Genomic DNA, 7,909 nt, shown 5'->3' with positions numbered 1-7,909 from the left:
AGCCTATGCGCAGATGCCAGATGTGCAATCCCTGCACCATGGCCACACACCCAGGGAAGTGTCTTAGCCTCCACCAATACTAGAAAATAGTCATAATCTTTGCCTCTGAGGTGATGCACTTAGAAGGTCCCACCGTCATCTGTGTGTAGAGTTCTACTCAAATGTGGTACCTGAGTTTATGAATGAGAGACGCAATCGGAGAAATCTGCACTGAAGGACATTCTGCAAAACAAGGCGGTGTGCACGCACTCTTCAAAATTATCAGCATTACTGAAGACAAAGGAGTGGCAATTGATCTAGATTAAAAAAATAAATAAAATAAAAGAGTCAAGACAACTAAATGCAATCCTTGTACCATGACTGGATTCTAGATTTACGAAGACATCATTGTATCACAGTGGATAATATGTATTTAGACTGTCTACTAAATGGACTGTCTGGTGTTCATTTGTTAAGTGTGATAGTTTTACTGTGTTGGCTAGGAGAACAATGTCAACATTAGAGATTCCAAGAGCAAATTGCTGGCAGATTCGATGTCTGATGAGGGTCCTCTTCCTGGTGTTCAGACAGCCACCTTCTTGCTGTATCCTCACTTGGCTGGGAGAGAGCACTCTAGTCTCTTCTTATAAGGACACTAATCCCAGCAAGAGTGCTCTACCCTCATGACTTCTCCTAAACCTGATAACCTATCAAAGGCTCCACCTCCAAATACCATCCTATTGAAGATCAGAGCTTCAACATATGAATTTGGGGGGTGAAAAGTAATCTGTAATTTTCCATCCATTAATTATTCACATGCTGCAGAGAGAAAGAGAGCAAGCTCTATCCTTCAGCTTCATATACGAGCACTACTCCCATTCTGGAGGGCTCCACCACATGACATAATTACCTCCAAAGACCCTATCTAATACCATTACATTAGAGGTTAAGATTTCAAAGTACGAATTTTGGGAAGATACAAACAGTCTAAAAAAATCACTCTATTTTTTAATTTAATGCTTAGTAACCTTAATTGGAACTGCAAAAACTCTTTTGCCATGTAACGTAATATAACCAAGGTAGTAATACCAGGGAATGGACCTCTGCCTACTTTATTGTGAGCGCAGTTGATTTTTGCAATGAAAATATATCTTCAATAGTGTCATATCTACAAAACTATTAACAGAGGTTACCTCTTGAGATAGTTTCATACAAAGGAAACACATTACTTAAAATATTTGAATTCTGTTTTGTCATGCTTTATTTTTTATATAAACCATGAATTACATTTTAGAAATACTGCAATAAATAAAGGGACTTTCATCAAGTCGGTGTTGGGTTGTAAAATTCTCAAGACACAAATTTTTGGAAGGGGTCAGGCCTCTTGCCAACACTGAATACTCAGTACCAGTAAATAGGTTCATGTGCCTGCCTCACTGGGGTTACACCTTCTACCTGGAGTTTCACTGGAAGAGAGAAATAATGGTGGTGTGTTGTTAACTTACAATTTTACCTGTGGTTCCACAGTACGTAAAATTTGAAGGTTTTCCAATGGCACTTTACATGAGCAAGATTTTCACATCTTGGGTTGAATTAGAAACAATCCATGAGCAAGTGTGACTCCAGTGTAAATGAGGACATTATTGAATGAAGGAATAAATTAGTGACCTTCAAGCTGCTCCTGCCGCCTCCATCCCCTACTTTCCATAGTTCCCCTCTCTTCACTTCTCGCCCCTGTGACCTCCATTCCACTCCAAAGGTCTTTAATGACTCGTTGAGCTAGCACCATCACCCTCCAAGTCCTGTACCTACACCTGTCCTCTCCCACCGCCACCTGACCTGTAGGCCTTCATAGACCACCTCCATCCTGCACCCACTTTGAATTCCATCATTTGCCAGCTCTGTTCCCCTCAGAATTCCAGGGACCGCAGCCCAACACTCCTCCCTTTCCAGCACCTCCACATCCTCATTTCCCTTTAACTTACATTTGCCCCCATTTCAGTGAACTCAGTGCAGTTCCAAGGTCCTCTTGTCCCCCACCAAAATCCCAGCCCTCAAACATTGAATGCCATCAGCTCCCCATGTCCCAAATTCACACCCCCACATTTGCCCTTTGTCTCTGTGTCTTCAGTCTCCTCAGGCTCACTACCTTTCCCAGGTGCCGTCCTCTCCTACGACCATTTTGTCTCCTTATGCCCATTGCTCCTGCAAGGCTCCTCCTGCCACCCACTATTTCTGTCTTGGACCACTAATCACCGCCAGCACATCCATACACCACCAATATACTGCAATGTATTTGTATAATTTTAAAATGCTCTCCTGATCCAGTGCTGAAGCCCTGGCTATGTGACTGTCATTTCTGTTTCTTGAACAGATGATTAAGTCCACACTCAAAACACTTCCCTAATTGGCTCTCACATTCTGGGCTACTAAGCACCCACCCAGCACCAGAAAACAGGAGGAAACCCCATGCTTGGAGATCATGAAATTAGTCACAATAGTTAATTGATAGGGTGCCTGGGCAGCCAGTGTCCAGTATTTGGTCAGTGCAGGAATGACAAGCCTGCTCCTTCCCTCAAATTTCACTGACTCTGGAGGGTCACCTCACCTCCAGAGGTCCCTGCTGGAGCAACACAGTGGAGCCTGCATTTCTGTCCTGAGGGCAAAGGGAAGCCATTGAAGGCATTAAGGCAAGGGGATTCCTTCCCAGCTTTGTTTCTTCCTCTGCTCTTCCTCTCACTTCTTGCTCCTTTTTCAGTCCAAGCACCATGTCTGTCTTTGGTGGCCCCAATTCTTTTAGTCTCTCACCACTCTCTCGGTTTGACGTACCCACCTCTTGCTGTCCTGACTCCTGCGGCTGGTCAAGGTCTCTCTGGAGACACCTTTTAACCTAGATTTCTCTATTTTCTCTCCTCTCGTCATTTCTTTCTCTGGTTACTCTTTTGTTCTTATTGTGTCTCCACATCCACCTGCTCCATCCTCTATTTTATCCTCTCTTTTACATTCTTCCTTTCTTTCATAGTCTTTCTGGTTCTTCCTCAGTCTCTGTTCCACCTCCCACCCAGCACATTCACAGCTCTGGAAGAAAGATGTCCCTTGCCTGGAAGAGCACTTCCCAGAAAGGGAATAATGCCAAGGAGATGTGGCTATCTCTACTCTGGAGGGCCCGAGAGGGGCGAGGCTTGGGGGGGGGCAGGGTGGGAGGACTTTATGCAGCACGGCTGACAAGGGAAGGGGACCAGAACCTGAGGAAGTCACTGAAGGGTATTAAGTGGGAAAACGATGTGGTGGGCAGTACCGACCTGGACCAACGGCAGGAAGGCCCCTGGCAGGCACCTGCCTCAGAGACTTTAATTTGAAATAGAGGTGGACCCCAGACAGCAGAGGAGCTACCAGGCGTGGATCATCTTGCCAGTGCTTCTGGAACTCTCTGAGTGTGAGTGAGACAAGGGGATGAAGGTGTGGCCCCAATTCCCAGGGGCACCAAAAGACCAGGGCTTAAAGTGGGTGGCTGCACAATATTGTTTCATGAAAAGTTGCACTATCAACTCATTTCCTTGCTTGGAATCATGGAATTCGATGCAGAAACTTCTCTCTTACCAACATGGCTAGTTAGCACTACTACATACTACAGAATAATCTAGCTTCTGAACATTCCCAAATCTATCCTAGTCACCATATCTTTTAAAAATGTCCTAACATATTTTCTTGTATTCACCTTTGGGTGATGTCAGGACATTCTTTTTATTATTTCTTGAAAATATGTTCGTTTTTAACATGTCGATTTTCCATTCTAAACATAATGTTTCAATTGATTGTCATTTCCCTATGGCTGAAATCTTCTACATGCCGGAATGTGAGTAAACATACTACGTAGTTGATATTAACTAAGAGATATTGCCATAAAATATTGAGTGTAGGAATGAAGTTACGGGTTATTTGATCACCTAATTTTACTTCCTTTAGAGTTCATATTAAAGAGAATATAACACCCTACTAAATGCCCAGAGAAATATTGCAAAATCAGATTATTTAGGTGAAAATGGATCTCAATCTCGTCTAAAAAACTATATTTTTTATAGTTTTGTTATCCATGCCTGGAAGAACATTCAGAAATAGACAACAAAGAAAGGAGTAATTGCATTACAGTTTAGAATAAAGATATACTTTCTAATTACTCTTATAAAACATATGGTGCATTAGCAATTACATTATATAGATATTATTGACTTAAGTATATTATGATGTGAACAAGTATATCTCTAAGGTATTGATGGCAATTTATCTCAAGTTTGAAGTAGAATAAAAATTATTTTTAAAACGCAATTTTTAAATAAATTTTTTAAAGCAATACTTAGTACCTAAATTATCACATGCGATAATCCTCCATGCCTCATACCCCAGGTCGTGTCCCTGTAAAAGTCTCTGGTACTAAGCAGTGTTGAGTCTTGGTAAAGGGGATAAAAACAGAAATGCTGTGCTGTTGGGTGTCAGGATGAAAAGGCTGTGAAGGGTGGAAAATTTTCAAATGGCCAACTTCTGCTTCTGTAATGTCTAACCAGGGTGTAGTTCTAGGAGATGTCCTCTGCAAAGATATGCTAATGGGCAACTTTTGCTTCTGTAAACATGCTTGCTTGTTTGATGTGGTTTTAGGCTTTATAAGCTGCCTCCTCGGGAAACTCGGGAGTGATCTCCTCTAGGCTGGCTAATAAAGGCTCACGATTCATCTCAATTGGCTTGTGGGTCTTGGATTTGATCGCACCACAACATTTGGAGGCCCCAGCGAGATCTCTCCAGAGGGGGACCCACGACCCTGGCCACCTTGGGCGAGGACCTGCCCTGTCCAGGGGACGGCCGCTGAGAGATGTTTCTCAGCCCTGGATGCCAGGTGGACTCATCCAGGAGGGCAGGTAGACAAAAGGTTCAATTCCGTAGCAATTGAGCATGAGCCATCTGGAGCAGCTTCATGGGTGAATCAGACTGCATTACAGGTATTCAAGTTTCTGAGTATCTGTCGGTTGGTGGGCCCTAAGGGGACCTAGTGGAAGGCTGGACACAGCAATACTTCCCTAGTTCGGTCAAGGTCTGAGACGTCAGACTTGACTTCAGGTTTTTGGGTGCGTTAGTGTTTTGTGTTACCTGTAGTTTGTCTTGTCCGTCTATAGTGTGTCTGTCTGTCCGGACTGGTTTGCCTTTGTCTGTTACTGTTCTTGTCTGTCTGTATTGTGTCTGTCTGTCTGGACTGGTCGAATGTACTGTTTTCCTTAGGTCTGGCCTCCGTGGCCCCCTCCAACTAGGCTCTGGGTCAGCGGCTGATCCTAGCTCTAGCTTATTTGGCTTTCATGGGGGTTTTCTCTTTCTTGCCTGTTTTTACTAACATGCGTCAGGCTTCTTCCTTGAATCGTCCTCCCCCCCTTCAGTGCCTCCTTAACTGTTTTAAGGATTTCAGGAGATGAACCCACCCCTACGGAGCTAGTGTCACTCCCTTTGACCTTCAGAAGTTCTGCCAGTTAGATTGGCCCACATTTAGAACAAGGTGGCCATCAGAGGGGTCACTCGACCTGCAAACAGCCTTTCAGGCGCGGAATATTATCTGCAGAATAATACAAGTGAAGAAAAAATTCTGTATACAAAGTTGCAAGGAAAAGAAAACATATATTGAGATATGAAAGATGTGTTTTTAAGAAAAAGGAGAGTAATTTTATTCTAAAATATTTTCAGGTTATTTAAAGGTCGTTTGAGGCACAAAAGAGGAAAATAAAGGACAAAATCATAGGTGAATATATGAAGCTGTAAAGGTGAAGAGAGAGAGAAAATCTTGTTTTATATAATCAAGTTGGCTAAAATTAAATGTATTTATCATAAGGTTTTAAAATGAACTTTAATATCAACAGTGTACTGACACAAAACTGGAGTTTGGATTATTGGTCTGTTCCTAATAAGAGATTGTAAAAGATTTTTCTTTACCTGTGAGCAATCATAATTTCAGTTATTATAAATTGTTGCATGTCATGAATATCAAGAATGGACTTGACTATTCAGAAACAAAGGGCTCTATGATTTGAGTGAATACATGGTCTTGATATTGAAATTAGAATTTCAGATAACAGGAAAGATCTGTATAACTGGAAACATCAACCCTCCTTTCTCAGAGAAACCACAGGGACTAATCTCTTCTTTAGAGATTATTTTCTTTACCAATCAGCCCACCTGGGATGACTGTCAACAGCTTCTCCAGGTCCTTTTTACCTCAGAGGAGCAGGCTGCAAAAGCGGTATTAGAGCCCAACAGACAGCCTTCCACCGATCCGGCCCGAGTCCAACATGTTCTCGTGAACATCCGTCACCTTGGGACCTCAACACCGACCAAGGTAAGGAGGCTCTCGATCGGTATTACCAAGTTCTGTTCAAGGGCCTCCGGTCTGCTGCCAGAAAACCTACTACCTTTCTAAGGTAAGCGAAGTCATCCAGGCCAAGGATGACTCGCCAGCAGCATTTCTAGAACAACTCTTAGAGTCTTACTGGTTATACGCCCCTATTGACCTGGTGTTGTGAGAAACACCTGCATGATGCCTGGTGCTTGGAGCCACAAGGTCATCAGAAGCACATGTGGATTTGCACACAAGGACACATTGCAAGGAGGGCGAACACGCCTGACCTATTCTGGGACTTCTTGCTCTAGGGATAAGGATGGGGAAAAGATCCCTGAGAAGAAATAGCCAAAAACACAGTCGTGGCCTTGAGGCTGAGTCTGGGTATTGGCTGTAGTTTGTAATTACTAACCTGATAGTAACTAATAATAAATGACAAAGCCAGTTTTGTGAGAGAGAATAAAAAGCCATGGAGACAGGGGTGGGGGCTGCTAGCATTGCCATTCCTTGCCATTCCTCCTCTCCCTTGCCCATGTTATCCATGTAAAAGCATTTCCAGACTCTGACTCTTCTTCCTAACCGTCTCCGCAACAACCTAGAGGACTCGAATAATAAAACTTTGCTTTTGTCAGTCAGTCGGCCCCAGATACTAAAAAAAAAAAAAAAGAAGTAATAAAGGAAAGCAAGGTTTAAGAACAAGAATTTGATTAAGCTAGTTGAGGTAGCCCTGAGCATCTTCAACAACTGGGATGAAGTTCTTACTTACAACGATAAGCCCCACATTCAGTTTCTGAAAACTGCTGCTCTCATCTCGGCCACCCTGCTACCAGATGACGACCCCAAGCAGCCCATCATAGATGAAAGCAACTTCGTCACAGAAGGAATCAGGTATACTGGGGCGGCTATAGTGACTAATGAGGCTGTTATTTAGGCACAGGCTCTGAGCCATGGAACCTCAGCACAACGGGCCGAGCTAATAGCAGTGACCCAGGCCTTGAGGTGAAAAAACAAGACTGTGAACATTTATGCAGATGGCAGGTATGTCTTTGCCACTGCCCATATACATGGGGCCATATATAAGGAACGAGGCCTCTTGACTTCAGGAGGAAAAAAAATTAAAAACAAGGAAGATTTTTTAGCCCTCCTTAAAGCTATCTGGCTGCCAAAGAAGGTGGCAATCATTCATTGCCCAGGGCAGCAGAACTCGGGCTCTAAGGTAGTGCAAGGCAACTCCTTCGCTGATCAGACAGCAAAGGAGGCTGCCCAAAAACCAGTGGGGCCAATTGACAGTTTGCCGGCCCTACCGTCACTTCAGGAGAAGTTATACTATGCAACGAGCTGGGAGGCAAAGAGGAATCTCTTGGGTGTGTTAGGCTCCCGGACGGCTTCATTGTAGTACTGTTGTGGTGCGATCAAATCCAAGAGCCACGGAGCCAATTGAGATGAATTGTGAGCCTTTATTAGTCGGCCGGCGACTGACTGTACCACGCAGGGTTAGAGGAGATCAGCCCCGAGCTCCCAGAAGAGGCAGTTTATATAGCCACCAGCACATCCCTGAGC

This window comes from Rousettus aegyptiacus, unplaced genomic scaffold (genome assembly GCF_014176215.1).
Source record: "Rousettus aegyptiacus isolate mRouAeg1 unplaced genomic scaffold, mRouAeg1.p scaffold_m13_p_14, whole genome shotgun sequence".
NCBI lineage: Eukaryota > Metazoa > Chordata > Mammalia > Chiroptera > Pteropodidae > Rousettus > Rousettus aegyptiacus.
Note: the sequence above shows the minus strand (reverse complement) of the source record.